At 36.4% G+C, this 16,845-nt stretch overlaps 6 non-coding genes across 6 annotated transcripts; 1 reads left to right on the top strand and 5 right to left on the bottom strand.

Moving 5' to 3' along the window:
• The first annotated feature begins 10,741 nt into the window (after nt 1–10,741).
• Nucleotides 10,742–10,814, top strand: Trnak-cuu. Its single transcript has one exon. It is a non-coding gene; the product is annotated as a tRNA-Lys (tRNA).
• Nucleotides 10,815–13,469: 2,655 nt separating this feature from the next.
• Trnaf-gaa lies at nt 13,470–13,542 on the bottom strand. The gene has a single exon. It is a non-coding gene; the product is annotated as a tRNA-Phe (tRNA).
• A 2,414-nt stretch (nt 13,543–15,956) lies between these two features.
• Trnaf-gaa lies at nt 15,957–16,029 on the bottom strand. The gene has a single exon. It is a non-coding gene; the product is annotated as a tRNA-Phe (tRNA).
• Nucleotides 16,030–16,354: 325 nt separating this feature from the next.
• Nucleotides 16,355–16,427, bottom strand: Trnaf-gaa. Its single transcript has one exon. It is a non-coding gene; the product is annotated as a tRNA-Phe (tRNA).
• Nucleotides 16,428–16,554: 127 nt separating this feature from the next.
• Trnaf-gaa lies at nt 16,555–16,627 on the bottom strand. Its single transcript has one exon. It is a non-coding gene; the product is annotated as a tRNA-Phe (tRNA).
• A 127-nt stretch (nt 16,628–16,754) lies between these two features.
• On the bottom strand, nt 16,755–16,827 carry Trnaf-gaa. The gene has a single exon. It is a non-coding gene; the product is annotated as a tRNA-Phe (tRNA).
• Between the last annotated feature and the right edge of the window lie 18 nt (nt 16,828–16,845).

Here is a 16,845-nt window from a genome sequence, read left to right as displayed (position 1 = left end):
CTGGCTTTCCATACTTTGTGATTTGGGCACCGCTGGCTTTTCATACTTTGTGATTTGGGCACCACTGGCCTTCCATACTTTGTGATTTTGGCACCGCAAATGTTATCCGACAATTTTCCGAAAATTTTAACCAAAAAGTTATCGAAAATTACCGAAAATTTTAACCGGAAAGTTTTCAAAAATTTTCATCGAAAACTTTACCCAAAAATTTACCGAAAATTTCACCCAAAAAGTTTTCGAATATTTTCCCCAAAAATTTCTCGAAAATTTTCACCTAAAATTTTCCCCAAAAATTTTTCGAAAATTTTCACGGAAAATTTTCCCAAAAGTTTTTCGAAAATTTTCACGGAAAATTTTACCCAAAATTTTTCGAAAGTTTTACCCCAAAATTTGTCCAAAATTTTCCCCGAGCTAAAAATAGATGTTATGGCTAAAAATAGATTTTTAGGTGGCTGTTGCTGCTGCTTTCTGTGTATAGAGTGAATTCTGGTTTACTCCTACTGTCAAGATGCCTCACCATCGACGATACATCGATTCTGCTTTACACTTAACAACTATGACGATGTCGACGTTTATAGACTTCAGCATATGGAGCATATTCGTTATATGGTTTTTCGAAAATTTTAACCGGAAATTTTTGGCGAAACTTTTATCCAAAATTTTTTTAAAAATTTTCACGGAAAATTTTCAGCAAAAATCTTTCGAAAAATTTTCACCGAAAATTTTCCCCAAAAATTTTTCGAAAATTTTCCCCAAAGATTTTTCGAAAATTTTCACCGAAATTTTACGCAAAAATTTTCCCCGAAAATTTTCTCAAAAATTTTTCCAAAATTTTCATCGAAAATTTCCACAAAAATTTTTCAAAAATTTTCACCGTAAATTTTTCCCCAAAAATTTTCCAAAATTTTCACCGAAAATTTTACCTAAAAATTTTAGCGGTTCAAAAATCACAAATTATGGCTTTCCATACTTTGTGATTTTGGCACCGCTGGCCTTCCATACTTTTTGAAGTTGGCACCGCTGGCCTTCCATACTTTTTGAGTTTGGCACCGCTGGCCTTCCATACTTTCTGATTTATGACAACCGATGCTGGTGTGTTTATGACAAAAATCACAAATTATGGCTTTCCATACTTTGTGATTTTGGCACCGCTGGCCTTCCATACCTTATGATTTTGGCTCCGCTGGCCTTCCATACTTTTTGAAGTTGGCACCGCTGGCCTACCATACTTTTTGAAGTTGGCACCGCTGGCCTTCCATACTTTTTGATTTTGGCCCCGCTGGCCTTCCATACTTTTTGATTTTGGCTCCGTTGGCCCTCCATACTTTTTGATTTTAGCACCGCTGGCCTTCCATACTTTATGATTTTGGCTCCGCTGGCCCTCCATACTTTTTGATTTTTAGCACCGCTGGCCTTAATTACTTTATGATTTTGGCACAGCCGGCCTTCCATACTTTTTGATTTTTGCACAGCTGGCCTTTCATACTTTCTGATTTTGGCACCGCTGGCTTTGTGATTTTTCGAAAATTTTACCTAAAATTTTTCCAAAATTTTAACCGAAAATTCTACCCAAAAATTATATATGCACGTATATATATATGCACGTATATATATATTACATGTAGGTATGTACATATATGGATGTATACATGCATATATTTATATATTATTTATATTATTATATGATCGAACGCCACGATTATATTTTCCAAGTAAGTTTTATATATATATATATGTATATATATATATATATATATATATATATATATATATATATATATATATATATATTACTCTCTTACTCTTTTACTTGTTTCAGTCATTTGACTGCGGCCATGCTGGAGCACCGCCTTCAATCGAGCAAATCGACCCCGGGACTTATTCTTTTGTAAGCCCAGTACTTATTCTATCGGTCTCTTTTGCTGAAAGTACTTATTCTAGGGTACAAACACAGACACACAAATACTCACACGCATACACACACACACACACATATATATATATATATATATACATATATACGACGGGCTTCTTTTAGTTTCCGTCTATCAAATCTACTCACAAGGCTTTGGTCGGCCCGAGGCTATAGTAGAAGACACTTACCCACGGTGCCACGCAGTGGGACTGAATCCGGAACCATGCGGTTGGTAGATATATATATCATGGAAAATTTTCCCCAAAAATTTTTGCCGAAAATTTTCCCCAAAGATTTTTCGAAAATTTTCACAGAAATTTTACCTAAAAATTTTACGAAAGTTTTCCCTAAAAACTTTTCGAAGAGTTCCACTGAAAATTGTACCAAAAAATTTTTCGAGAATTTTCCCTAAACATTTTTCGAAAATTTTCACCGAAAATTTTAACCATAAATTTTACGAAAATTTTCCCCAAAAATTTTTCGAAACTTTTACCCAAAAATCTCTCGAAAGTTTTCACCGAAAATTTTACCCAAATATTTTTCGAAAATTTTCACCAAATATTTTCACCAAAAACTTTTCGAAAATTTTCATAGAAAACTTTCCCCAAAAATTTTTGCCGAAAATTTTCCCCGAAGATTTTTCGAAAATTTTCCCCAAAAACTTTTCGAAGAGTTTCACTGAAAATTGTACCAAAAAATTTTTCGAAAATTTACCGAAAATTTTACCCAAAAATTTTTACCGAAAATTTTCCCCAACGATTTTTCGAAAATTTTCCCAAAATTTTTTCCAAAATTTTCATCCAAAATTTTCTACAAAAATTTTTCCAAAATTTTCACCGTAAATTTTTCCCAAAAAATTTTCCAAAATTTTCACCGAAAATTTTACCTAAAAATTTTAGTGGTTCAAAAATTACAAATTATGGCTTTCCATACTTTGTGATTTTAGCACCGCTGGCCTTCCAAACTTTTCGAAGTTGGCACCGCTGGCCTTCCATACTTTTTGAGTTTGGCACCGCTGGCCTTCCATACTTTCTGATTTATGACAACCGATGCTGGTATGTTTATGACAAAAATCACAAATTATGGCTTTCCATACTTTGTGATTTTGGCACCGCTGGCCTTCCATACTTTATGATTTTGGCTCCGCTGGCCTTCCATACTTTTTGAAGTTGGCACCGCTGGCCTACCATACTTTTTGAAGTTGGCACCGCTGGCCTTCCATACTTTTTGATTTTGGCCCCGCTGGCCTTCCATACTTTTTGATTTTGGCTCCGCTGACCCTCCATACTTTTTGATTTTAGCACCGCTGGCCTTCCATACTTTATGATTTTGGCTCCGCTGGCCCTCCATACTTTTTGATTTTAGCACCGCTGGCCTTCCATACTTTATGATTTTGGCACAGCTGGCCTTCCATACTTTCTGATTTTGGCACCGCGGGCTTTGTGATTTTTCGAATATTTTTACCTAAAATTTTTCCAAAATTTTAACCGAAAATTCTACCCAAAAATTATATATGCACGTATATATATATATACATGTCGGTATGTACATATATGGATGTATACATGCATATATTTATATATTATTTATATTATCATATGATCGAACGCCACGATTATATTTTCCAAGTAAGTTTTATATATATATATATATATATATATTACTCTTTTAATCTTTTACTTGTTTCAGTCATTTGACTGCGGCCATGCTGGAGCACCGCCTTTAATTGAGCAACTCGACCCCGGGACTTATTCTTTTGTAAGCCCAGTACTTATTCTATCGGTCTCTTTTGCCGAACCGCTAGGTGACGGGGACATAAACACACCAGCATTGTTTGTCAAGCAATGCTAGGGGACAAACACAGACACCCCAATACACACACGCATACACACACACATATATATATATATACATATATACGACGGGCTTCTTTCAGTTTCCGTCTATCAAATCTACTCACAAGGCTTTGGTCGGCCCTAGGCTATAGTAGAAGACACTTGCCCAAGGTGCCACGCAGTGGGACTGAACCCGGAACCATGCGGTTGGTAGATATATATATCATGGAAAACTTTCCCCAAAAATTTTTGCCGAAAATTTTCCCCAAAGATTTTTCGAAAATTTTCACAGAAATTTTACCTAAAAATTTTACGAAAATTTTCCCCAAAAACTTTTCGAAGAGTTTCACTGAAAATTGTACCAAAAAATTTTTCGAAAATTTTCCCTAAAGATTTTTCGAAAATTTACCGAAAATTTTACCCATAAACTTTTGCCGAAAATTTTCCCCAAAGATCTTTCGAAAATTTTCACCGTAATTTTACCCAAAAATTTTACGAAAATTTTCCCCGAAAATTCTCCCAAAAATTTTTCCAAAATTTTCATCGAAAATTTTCCACAAAAACTTTTCCAAAATTTTCACCGTAAATTTTTCCCAAAAAATTATCCAAAATTTTCACCGAAAATTTTACCTAAAAATTTTAGCGGTTCAAAAATTACAAATTATGGCTTTACATACTTTATGATTTTTGCACCGCTGGCCTTCCATACTTTTTGAAGTTGGCACCGCTGGCATTCCATACTTTTTGAAGTTGGCGCCGCTGGCCTTCCATACTTTTTGATTTTGGCTCCGCTGGCCCTCCATACTTTTTGATATTAGCACCGCTGGCCTTCCATACTTTATGATTTTGGCACTGCCGGCCTTCCATACTTTTTGATTTTGGCACAGCTGGCCTTCCATACTTTTTGATTTTGGCACAGCTGACCTTCCATACTTTCTGATTTTGGCACCGCTGGCTTTGTGATTTTTCGAATATTTTTACCTAAAATTTTTCCAAAATTTTAAGCGAAAATTCTACCCAAAAATTATATATGCACGTATATATATATGCACGTATATATATATATATACATGTAGGTATGTACATATATGGATGTATACATGCATATATTTATATATTATTTATATTATTATATGATCGAACGCCACGATTATATTTTCCAAGTAAGTTTTATATATATATATATATATAATATGTATATATATATATATATATATATATATATATATATATTACTCTTTTACTTGTTTCAGTCATTTGACTGCGGCCATGCTGGAGCACCGCCTTTAATCGAGCAACTCGACTTTCTGATTTTGACACCGCTGGCCTTACTCAAAAATTTTTCGAAAATTTTCACCAAATATTTTCATCATAAACTTTTCGAAAATTTTCATAGAAAATTTTGCCCGAAAATTTCACCGAAAATTTTCCACAAGTCTGTCGAATATCTTACCCAAAAATTTTTCGAAAATTTTCACCGAAAATTTTCCCCAAAACTTTTCCCAAAAATTTCACCGAAAATTTTCCACAAAAGTTTTTCGAAAACTTTAAACAAAAATTTTTAGAAAATTTTCGCTGATAATTTTCCCCGAAAATTTTTCCCCAAAATTTTTCCATAATTTTCATCGAAAATTTTCCACAAAAATTTCTCCAAAATTTTCACCGTAAATTTTCCCCAAAAAATTTTCCAAAATTTTCACAGAAAATTCTACCTAAAAATTTTAGCGGTTCAAAAATCACAAATTATGGCTTTCCATACTTTGTGATTTTGGCACCGCTGGCCTTCCATACTTTTTGAAGTTGGCACCGCTGGCCTTCCATACTTTTTGAAGTTGGCACCGCTGGCCTTCCATACTTTTCGATTTTGGCACCGCTGGCCTTCCGTACTTTTTGATTTTGGCTCCGCTGGCCCTCCATACTTTTTGATTTTGGCACAGCTGGCCATCCATACTTTCTGATTTTGGCACCGCTGGCTTTGTGATTTTTCGAATATTTTTAACTAAAATTTTTCCAAAATTTTAACCGAAAATTCTACCCAAAAATTATATATGCACGTATATATATATGCACGTATATATATATATACATGTAGGTATGTACATATATGGATGTATACATGCATATATTTATATATTATTTATATTATTATATGATCGAACGCCACGATTATATTTTCCAAGTAATATATAAAACTTACTTGGAAAATATAATCGTGGCGTTCGATCATATATAAATATATATATATAAATAATATATAAATATATGCATGTATACATCCATATATGTACATACCTACATGTATATATATATATATACGTGCATATATATATACGTGCATATATAATTTTTGGGTAGAATTTTCGGTTAAAATTTTGGAAAAATTTTAGTTAAAAATATTCGAAAAATCACAAAGCCAGCGGTGTCTAAATCAGAAAGTATGGATGGCCAGCTGTGCCAAAATCAAAAAGTATGGAAGGCCAGCTGTGCCAAAATCAAAAAGTATGGAAGGCCGGCTGTGCCCAAATCATAAAGTATGGAAGGCCAGCGGTGCTAAAAATCAAAAAGTTTGGAGGGCCAGCTTAGCCAAAATCAAAAAGTATGGAAGGCCAACGGTGCCAAAATCAAAAAGTAGGGAAGGCCAATGGTGCCAACTTCAAAAAGTATGGAAGGCCAGCGGTGCCAACTTCAAAAAGTATGGAAGGCCAGCGGTGCCAAAATATATGTATATAATATATTACTCTTTTACTCTTTTACTTCTTTCAGTCATTTTGACTGCGGCCATGCTGGAGCACCGCCTTTAATCGAGCAACTCGACCCTGGGACTTATTCTTTTGTAAGCCCAGTACTTATTCTATCGGTCTCTTTTGCCGAACCGCTAGGTGACGGGGACATAAACACACCAGCATCGGTTGTCAAGCAATGCTAGGGTCCAAACACAAACACACAAATACACACACGCATACACACACATATATATATACATATACATATATACGACGGGCTTCTTTCAGTTTCCGTCTATCAAATCTACTCACAAGGCTTTGGTCGGCCCGAGGCTATAGTAGAAGACACTTACGCAAGGTGCCACGCAGTGGGACTGAACCCGGAACCATGCGGTTGGTAGATATATATATCATGGAAAACTTTCCCCAAAAATTTTTGCCGAAAGATTTTTCGAAAATTTTCACAGAAATTTTACCTAAAAATTTTACGAAAATTTTCCCCAAAAACTTTTCGAAGAGTTCCACTGAAAATTGTACCAAAAAATTTTTCGAAAATTTTCCCTAAAGATTTTTCGAAAATTTTCACCGAAAATTTTAACCAAAAATTTTACGAAAATTTTCCCCAAAAATTTTTCGAAAATTTTACCCAAAAATCTTTCGAAAGTTTTCACCGAAAATTTAACCCAAAAATTTTTCGAAAATTTTCACCAAGTATTTTCACCAAAAACTTTTCGGAAATTTTCATGGAAAACTTTCCCCAATAATTTTTGCCGAATATTTTCCCCAAAGATGTTTCGAAAATTTTCACAGAAATTTTACCTAAAAATTTTACGAAAATTTTCCCCAAAAACTTTTCGAAGAGTTCCACTGAAAATTTTCCCTAAAGATTTTTCGAAAATTTTCACCGAAAATTTTAACCAAAAATTTTACGAAAATTTTACCCAAACAGTTTTCGGAAATTTTCACCAAGTATTTTCCCCAAAAACTTTTCGAAGAGTTCCACTGAAAATTGTACCAAAAAATAGATGTTATGGCTAAAAATAGATTTTTAGGTGGCTGTTGCTGCTGCTTTCTGTGTATAGAGTGAATTCTCATACAATATTACAGTCAAGATGCCTCACCATCCCCGGTACACCAGATTCTGCTTTACAACTTTACAACTATGACGATATCGACTTTTATAGACTTCAGCATATGGAGCATATTCGTTATATGGGTTTTCGAAAATTTTCACCGAAAATTTTAACCGAAAATTTTCCCAAAAATTAAAAAAAAAATTTTTGCCGAAAATTCTCCCCAAAAAGTTTTCGGAAATTTACCGAAAATTTCCTCCAAAAATTTTTCGAAAATTTACCGAAACTTTTCACCGAATATTTTACCCAAAAATCTTTCGAAAGTTTTCCCCGAAAATTTTACCCAAAAATCTTTCGAAAATTTTCACCGAAAATTTTCACCACAAATTTTTTTGAAAATTTTCACCGAAAATTTTACCCAAAAATTTGTCGAAAATTTTTCCAGAGATAAAAATAGATGTTATGGCTAAAAATAGATTTTTCGGTGGCTGTTGCTACTGCTCTCTGTGTATAGAGTGAATTCTGGTTCAATATTTAAAAACAAATTTTTGCCGAAAATTCTCCCCAAATATTTTTCGAAAATTTACCGAAAATTTTCACAAGAAATTTTTCGAAAATTTACCGAAAATTTTACCCAAAAATCTTTCGAAATTTTCACCGAAAATTTTACCCAAAAATTTTTCGAAAATTTTCAATAAATATTTTCACCAAAAACTTTTCGAAAATTTTTACCGAAAATTTTCCCCAAGTTTTTCGAAAATTTTCACCGAAAATTTTACCCAAAAATCTTTCGAAAATTTTCACCGAAAATTATCCCCAAAAATCTGTCGAAAATTTTCACGGAAAATTTTACGAAAATTTTCCCCAAAAATGTGTCGAAAATTTCGAAGGGTTTCACTGAAAATTTTACCAAAAAATTTTCTAAAATTCTCTCCAAAAACTTTTTCCAAAATTTTCACCGAAAATTTTTCCCAAAAATAGATGTCAAAGTTAAAAACTGAGTTTTAGGTGGCTGCTGCTGCTGCTTTCTGTGTATATATAGCGTGAATTCTGGTGTTCTACTACAGTCAAGATGCCTCACCATCCCCGATACCCCAATTTCTGCTTTACACTTAATAACTATGACGTGATCGACGTTTATTGACTTCAGCATATGGAGCATATTCGTTATATGGGTTTTCGAAAATTTTCACCAAAAACTTTCCCCAAAAATTTTTCCAAAGTTTTCACCGAAAATTTTACCCCAAAATTTCTCGAAAATTTTACCCAAAAATTTCTCGAAAATTTTCCCCAAAACTTTTTCGAAAATTTTCACCGAAAATTTTCCCCAATAGATTAGAAATTGTGATAAAAAAATCACGTTGACAAAACATGTCACCGCAGAGATATGTCAATGAAAGCAGAGTGCAACACTTCTGTAGAAACAATTCAAATGTTATTTATACCAAAGGACCTTGAGGTTTCAAAACATGGCATCTAAGAATGTCAACTATATCTGATCTGTGAACATAGGAGCTTTGGGGACAATACCTGAAGGCGCTCTTAATCACCATGGACAAATATCTGGAAACTTAAAAGCATCAGAAGTACAAAAAGTTGTTCTCCTGGATACTGTCAACGTTCAAAGAAAAAGTTGTCAACTTGGAAATGCCTGATTCTCTGAAAACTCTTTCAAAACTGAAGTGTTACAAATTTAACAGTCTTAATGCAATGTTATAACCAGTTCAAATCTTCTTGCGGCACGACTGGACTAATAAAGAAGCCATTCATTTTGTTTTATCGCGGAGAAAATTTCTTGCTGTTGACAATGGTGTAGATACACCTAGATTAGTTCGCAGCGCCCCGTTTCCAGACTGTGAGATGCAGTCTTTCGGAATAGTTATCTCTTCTTCGGTCACAGATACTGGGCAGAGGGCATTTCAAACTGATGAAAAAGAGCGACTCTCATGTTATTTCAGTCACCCTATGATGGCTGATGTGGAGGCACATGACCTAGTGGCTAGAACAGCGGACTCGCGGTCGTGGGATCGCGGGTTCGAATCTCAGACCGGGCGATGTGTGTGTTTATGAGTGAAACACCTAAGCTCCACGCGGCTTCGGCAGAAGGTAATGGCGAACTTCTGCTGACTCTTTCGCCACAACTTTCTCCCACTCTTTCCTCGTACTAGAAGCTAACATTCTACCGAGCATATCTTATCAATCTTTACCAGCAAGCTTTCATTGGGAACAGCAGCATACCACACTGATTAGCTCTGCTAGAGACAAAACTGATCCCCAAATGCAGAACCACCCACATGGTAAATTGCATGCCTGGACTTAATGTATAAGATATATACAGCATGTTTAAACCTCTTCCTGTGGAACCATTGTGAAACCAATATTATCACAGGAGAATAAGCATTTGGGAGGAAGGGAGTCCGGGGATGTGTCGAGCAATTGTTAAACAACAAAACTGTGATGTCAGAGGTGCAAGAGCATAGGAGGAACCTAGTTTCAAAGTGGCCAGATTACAAGAAAGCCTTTGACTCTGTTCCCCACTCATGGATGCCAGAAGCTCCTAAACTTGCTAAAGTTCCAGAGGGAATAGTCAAAGCCATAGCTGACCTGACTTCATCGAGGGCCACCATCTTGAAATTAAACACAAAGAATGACTGTATTGTCACCCATAGAATACAGTGTCGCAAACGTATATTCTAAGGAGACAGCCTCTCTGTGGTGTTGTTTATGCTTTCCGTAAACCCTTTGTCATTCATGTTAAGAGAATCTGAAGGATATGTCACTGGTTCACAAGGAAACAGAAATACCAAAATTACACACTGTTTCTTTGTAGATGACTTAAAAACTTTATGCAAAGAATATGCATGAGATGGAAAAGAGCCTTGTGCTCCACAGGGGGGAACTAGTGTAGTCCTTCAAAAAGAAAAAAAAATTTCAACCCAAAGTACGTTGTTGCCAGTTGCAAGGTGAGGGTGAAGCTGCAGCAATGGAACAGTCATCCTCCTGACAAAACCGTCGATGACAAAATTGCCATTACTTGCAGAAATTTTTAAAAAACCCCAAAAGAATAATGGTATAACCCCCTCCCCCACAAAAAAAAACAAAAGGAAAAAATATAAATAAATATACACTCCATCACTGCGGATCTAGTGATTCTAATGTAACATGAACGTTAAATTAACAGTTTCCTACCGATAAACCCGGCTAGCTCAGTCGGTAGAGCACGAGACTCTTAATCTCGGGGTCGTGGATTCGAGCCCCACGTTGGGCGATTTAAGTTTTTTTCTTCTTCTAAAACTTTGATACTTTTATATATATACTTTGATACATATACTTTATTTTCATATATATATATATATATATATATATATATATATATATAACATATTAATAAATAAAACATATGCACATATATGTACGTACCTACCTCTACATGTATATATACACGCATATATGAGTACAGGACACCAAAAAAACGTCGAACACAATGAGAAACAAAAACATAGACACAAACACAAGGAACTGGATATTTTTCTTAAACAACAAAAAAAATAGAGTACAGGACAAATAACACAAGGAAAAAACCTTTATATATATATCCGGCTCTCCATCCTGAACGTCTCAATTCCAACAAGTTGACATTTCTTCGGCAAATTAAATTATGTTCCTTATTCCACTCAGCTATGGACACAGTAAGCCACCCGCTCACCACCCCGCCTTCAAGAATTAAGGTTCTGCCAAGGAGTGAGAGAATCCACTAACATGAGAGTCACATAAAATACTTCTATCTTGGCCCAAGGGCAATTAATGTATCAGAACTCCGGCCGAAACTTATTTCAGTATATACATACATACAATAATACCTCGCCATACAGCGGTTCACTTATCACGGGTCACCTAACACGGTTTATTATTTAAGCTTACGTCGATTCCTCCATGGTGTTGTTTGGCATTTGTAATAGAACAAATACAGACAAATGATGATGATGACGACGACGACATGTTTAGGCGGCGATAAACATTACTTCTCAGTATAAATACTAATTTTGTCTTTAATAGAGATTTTCTTAACGAGTTAGTTTCCATAAAAAAATGAAGTATTTAAAAAAATTAATTAAAAAAATGAAAAATAAAATGGTTGGGAGAGAACTGTTTAATCAAAGTAGCCGCCCTCAACACCCTCCTTTGCCTCAAGACGGCCCCGGAACCGCACCGCGTCTTGTAGCCTTTACAGCGTTTATAGAGAACTGAGCAGCCGTTAAGACGTTGGCATTTTGATATCCGGCGCAAATCATCATGATTATATATTCAAATAACTTCCATTCCTCCATGTGTGATAACTTTTTCCCGATCACAACTTTAATCCTTATGCTTTCCAATGCCATTAACCGTTCAGCTATGCATCGAACTGTTCCTGAAAGAAGGAGACATAAAATAATGGTCAAATTTAGCCTAAACACTGCATCTATATCAATACATATTATAGGGGAGGTAACTCTTGTAAGGAATATAGGAGTTACTTCCTCTTGAATTATTTGATTCGAGTTCAGTGTATCTCGTATATAGTACTCTCGTGTTTTTGTCCGTCACAAGAGACGACTGACGAAGGAAGGGGTGATATCCACCGATGGAAGTGGGATGCTGAAAATTTAACAGTGGACCCCCCCCCAAAAAAACAAACAAACAAAAAAACGGCGCTTTAACTCTGTGTGAGGATATGTGTGTATGTGCGTGCGTGTAAAAGAGAGCTATACGAACGTTTGTGTGTGTGTGTGTGTGTGTTTACTCCTTTACTTGTTTCAGTCATTTGACTGTGGCCATGCTGGAGCATCGCTTTTAGTCGGGCAAATCGACCCCAGGACTTATTCTTTGTAAGCCTAGTACTTATTTTTATCGGTCTCTTTTGCAGAACCTGTAAGTGACGGGGACGTAAACACTATCGCCTTAAAACTCGCCGCCTTAAAAAGGAATGTTTGTTCCTTCTCGAGCCATGCCTGGCTCATAAGGGCTGGTTTCCCGGTTTCCTTGGCGCATAGGTTCCCCACCTGGACGAGACACCGGTCCGTCGCAGGTGAGCTGCAAGATGCAGGAGGAAAGAGGGAGAGAAAGTTGTGGCGAAAGAGTCAGCAGGAGTTCGCCATTACCTTCTGCCGGAGCCGCGTGGAGCTTAGGTGTTTCGCTCATAAACACACACATCGCCCGGTCTGAGATTCGAACCCGCGATCCTTCGACCGCGAGTCCGCTGCTCTAACCACTAGGCCATGTGCCTCCACCGTAAAAAGGGATATTGGCAACGAAAACCTTCACTGAGCGCTTGTAACCAAAGAACCGGAATGTATAGCAGGATGAGGCGAGCGCAAGTGGTGAGAAAAGAACTGGGGCTTTCCTACAGATGAAATTTCAAAAATCCTTCAGCAAAACCGAACCAACAAAATTACTGCTGATAGAGTAAGGCGCAGACCGATTGCAACACAGATAAAAGCAATGCCTCTGTGTTGCAGTCAAGCAGCGCATTATGCTTTTAGTGAATATAACAACATCAGTGATATAACTTTTTCTTAAGATTTCTTCGTTTGTAGCAGAGAAATTTACACGTGAAAGAAATTTAATTCTCTTTTACAATTACCAAGAAGAAACATTATTTGCAAAGGAGTTTGCCTCATCTAATCTTTCTTAAAATCGTATATTCATTTAATTCAAACTTTTCCAAATAAACCCATAGATTATGATTACCCCGTTAAAATTTTGTAAAAAGGAAATAATCTCAGGAAGTCTAAGGATATCTTCCTGCGGTTTTACAATGACATTACTTAGTTGAAAGATGTGTAGGCAAAGATGGCATGAAGAATTCTCTGTCAATTTAGATATTTCTAATAAATATTTATAATTCGATTGACAATAAGGACAAAATGAATTCGAGCGGGTATGCCGAAACCCGGGATCGAACCAGGGACCTTTAGATCTTCAGTCTAACGCTCTCCCAACTGAGCTATTTCGGCTGGACGACAGTGCTCTTTGATATTGTTTATTTATTCTATACTGAAGCAGTCTTGTCGTAATTTACGAAAGAAAAGTTTCGAGACGAAAGTTTACACAAAGAAAACTGATAGCTGACCGGTGGCTATCTGGCGATGTCTTTTGCCAGACATGACAGGTGATTCTCTACGCCTTGTTTTTGTCGTAATCTTCACATACAGAACGAGTGTATTTGAGATTTCCTTCTACCGGTAATTACTAAAAACACATTGACTTGTGGCTAACATATCCGCTCATAGTTTGAGATATGCTACCAATTTATGTTTAGAACTGTCAATCGGAGGCGCAATGGCCCAGTGGTTAGGGCAGCGGACTCGCGGTCGTAGGATCGCGGTTTCGATTCCCAGACCGGGCGTTGTGAGTGTTTATTGAGCGAAAACACCTAAAGCTCCACGAGGCTCCGGCAGGGGATGGTGGTGATCCCTGCTGTACTCTTTCATCACAACTTTCTCTCACTCTTTCTTCCTGTTTCTGTTGTACCTGTATTTCAAAGGGCCGGCCTTGTCACTCTCTGTGTCACGCTGAATATCCCCGAGAACTACGTTAAGGGTACACGTGTCTGTGGAGTGCTCAGCCACTTACACGTTAATTTCACGAGCAGGCTGTTCCGTTGATTCGGATCAACCGGAACCCTCATCGTCGTAACCGACGGAGTGCTTCCACAGAACTGTCAATCACAGCGTTGAGTTTGTCCATCCGCAAGACAAGACGCACACGCACAAGTGGAAAGTGCTTTGGGGCCCCTCACCATTCTCTGATTGACTCATGTCTCTGCGAATACCTGTGGCAGAACAGGTACAAGAAATGGCTTTTTTTTTTAATATTCTGTTTCACATGTCGTACAATATCATGTCATTTGTTTTCAGTATTTAAAATTTATATGGTTTTCGTTTTATTTATTAGAGACAATTTTCTTCAAAAACATTTCTTTGTGTTTTAAAATATATATCATTCAATACTTTACATTTAGCAGAATCCTCCCGTTCACTCGGGCACTAGTTTAAGGTGCCGTAAAGTTTACATTTTCTTACAGACAAAAATAAAGAAAAAAAAAATGAAAATTAAGGCTTCCGGTATATTGAAGGGCTGACACTGGCTAAAATTTGAAACGTTAAATATTACTTAACATGTAAGTTTTAATTTCATAAAGGAATAAGCAGAAGAAAAAAAACAACAGCAGTAAAGAAACGGATATATATCTTATTCATTCGACACGGGAGTCGAAATCATGGCAAAGAAGGTAAGGGTGTCGAACTGTACCGGATGATTTCGTGTTATGCAATTGTCTTGGACGTACGCGAAGTTAACAAAACGATACATCTGTGTTTCAAATATTACGAGCTTGTTAACTTCGTATTTTCGATAAAGCTGATACTTCGCGGGTCAGTGCCAGCTACTATGTGTTGGTTGACAAAAAACACATTGACGTGAACATTGAGAAAAGTTTAGAGAAAAATGCGCATGCGTACAATATGAGGTTTAGTGGAGAAGAGATTGTACAAGTTTTCGGGCTTTTTTTTAATAATATCCGTTTATTTTACATTTACTAAGCACCTGTAAAGGTAGAAAAAGCAAAATAAAGCTTATTATAAACCACAACTGTAGAAATTGTTTTTTTTTATATTCCCGCAATGGGCGAGAAAAGAGAAGCTTCAACGCTGGTATATTTTCAGCAAAAATGAAAGAGTCCGTCCCTGGCTGGGACGGAACCACCAACTTTTCGATTAACAGCCGAACGCGCGAACCGATTGCGCCACAGAGACACCTGTAGAATGAGTGCGAAATATATTTCTTTTCTTTTAGTTTTCTTCATTTGTAGCAGAGAAAATGTAGGCGTGAAATAATTTTAAGTCTCTTCTACAATTACCAAGGGAAAAAACTATTTCCAAAACAATACCCGTAACTAGAGGAATGCATCTCACGTAATCTTTCTTAAAAATGTAAATTTTTTGTTTGAAAATTTCCAAACATAGTTATTAATTAAAATTGCATCATAAAACGTTGAAAAAATAATAATTTTCACTGGTCTGTGATCTGTTTCCTTCCATTTACAATGATGTTGCGTAGTTGAACAATGTTTATGGAGAGATGGCATGAAGAAAACCAAGTTGTCATAGAAATTTCGTAAATATTTATTATTCGATTGAAACTAAGAACAAAATAAAAATGAGATATGATGCCGAAACCCGGGATCGAACCAGGGACCTTTAGGTCTTCAGTCTAACGCTCTCCCAACTGAGCTATTTCGGCTGTACATTGCTGATTTACCATTTTATTGACATGGAGAGATGACATGAAGAAAACCAAGTTGTCATAGAAATTTCGTAAATATTTATTATTCGATTGAACCTAAGACCAAAATAAAAATGAGGTACGATGCCGAAACCCGGGATCGAACCAGGGACCTTTAGATCTTCAGTCTAACGCTCTCCCAACTGAGCTATTTCGGCTATGCGTTGCTGATTTACCATTTTATTGGCATGGAGAGATGACATGAAGAAAACCAAGTTGTCATGGAAATTTCGTAAATATTATTATTCGATTGAACCTAAGACCAAAATAAAAATGAGGTACGATGCCGAAACCGGGATCGAAGCAGGGACCTTTAGATCTTCAGTCTAACGCTCTGCCAACTGAGCTATTTCGGCTATGCGTTGCTGATTTACCATTTTATTGACATGGAGAGATGGCATGAAGAAAACCAAGTTGTCATAGAAATTTCGTAAATATTTATTATTCGATTGAACCTAAGACCAAAATAAAAATGAGGTACGATGCCGAAACCCGGGATCGAACCAGGGACCTTTAGATCTTCAGTCTAACGCTCTCCCAACTGAGCTATTTCGGCTGTGCGTTGCTGATTTACCATTTTATTGACATGGAGAGATGGCATGAAGAAAACCAAGTTGTCATAGAAATTTCGTAAATATTTATTATTCGATTGAACCTAAGACCAAAATAAAAATGAGGTACGATGCCGAAACCCGGGATCGAACCAGGGACCTTTAGATCTTCAGTCTAACGCTCTCCCAACTGAGCTATTTCGGCTGTACATTGCTGATTTACCATTTTATTGACATGGAGAGATGACATGAAGAAAACCAAGTTGTCATAGAAATTTCGTAAATATTTATTATTCGATTGAACCTAAGACCAAAATAAAAATGAGGTACGATGCCGAAACCCGGGATCGAACCAGGGACCTTTAGATCTTCAGTCTAACGCTCTCCCAACTGAGCTATTTCGGCTGGGCGTTGCTGATTTAC

The sequence above is a fragment of the Octopus sinensis genome, linkage group LG15 (assembly GCF_006345805.1).
Source record: "Octopus sinensis linkage group LG15, ASM634580v1, whole genome shotgun sequence".
Lineage (NCBI taxonomy): Eukaryota > Metazoa > Mollusca > Cephalopoda > Octopoda > Octopodidae > Octopus > Octopus sinensis.
This window is presented reverse-complemented; position numbering and strand designations above follow the sequence as displayed.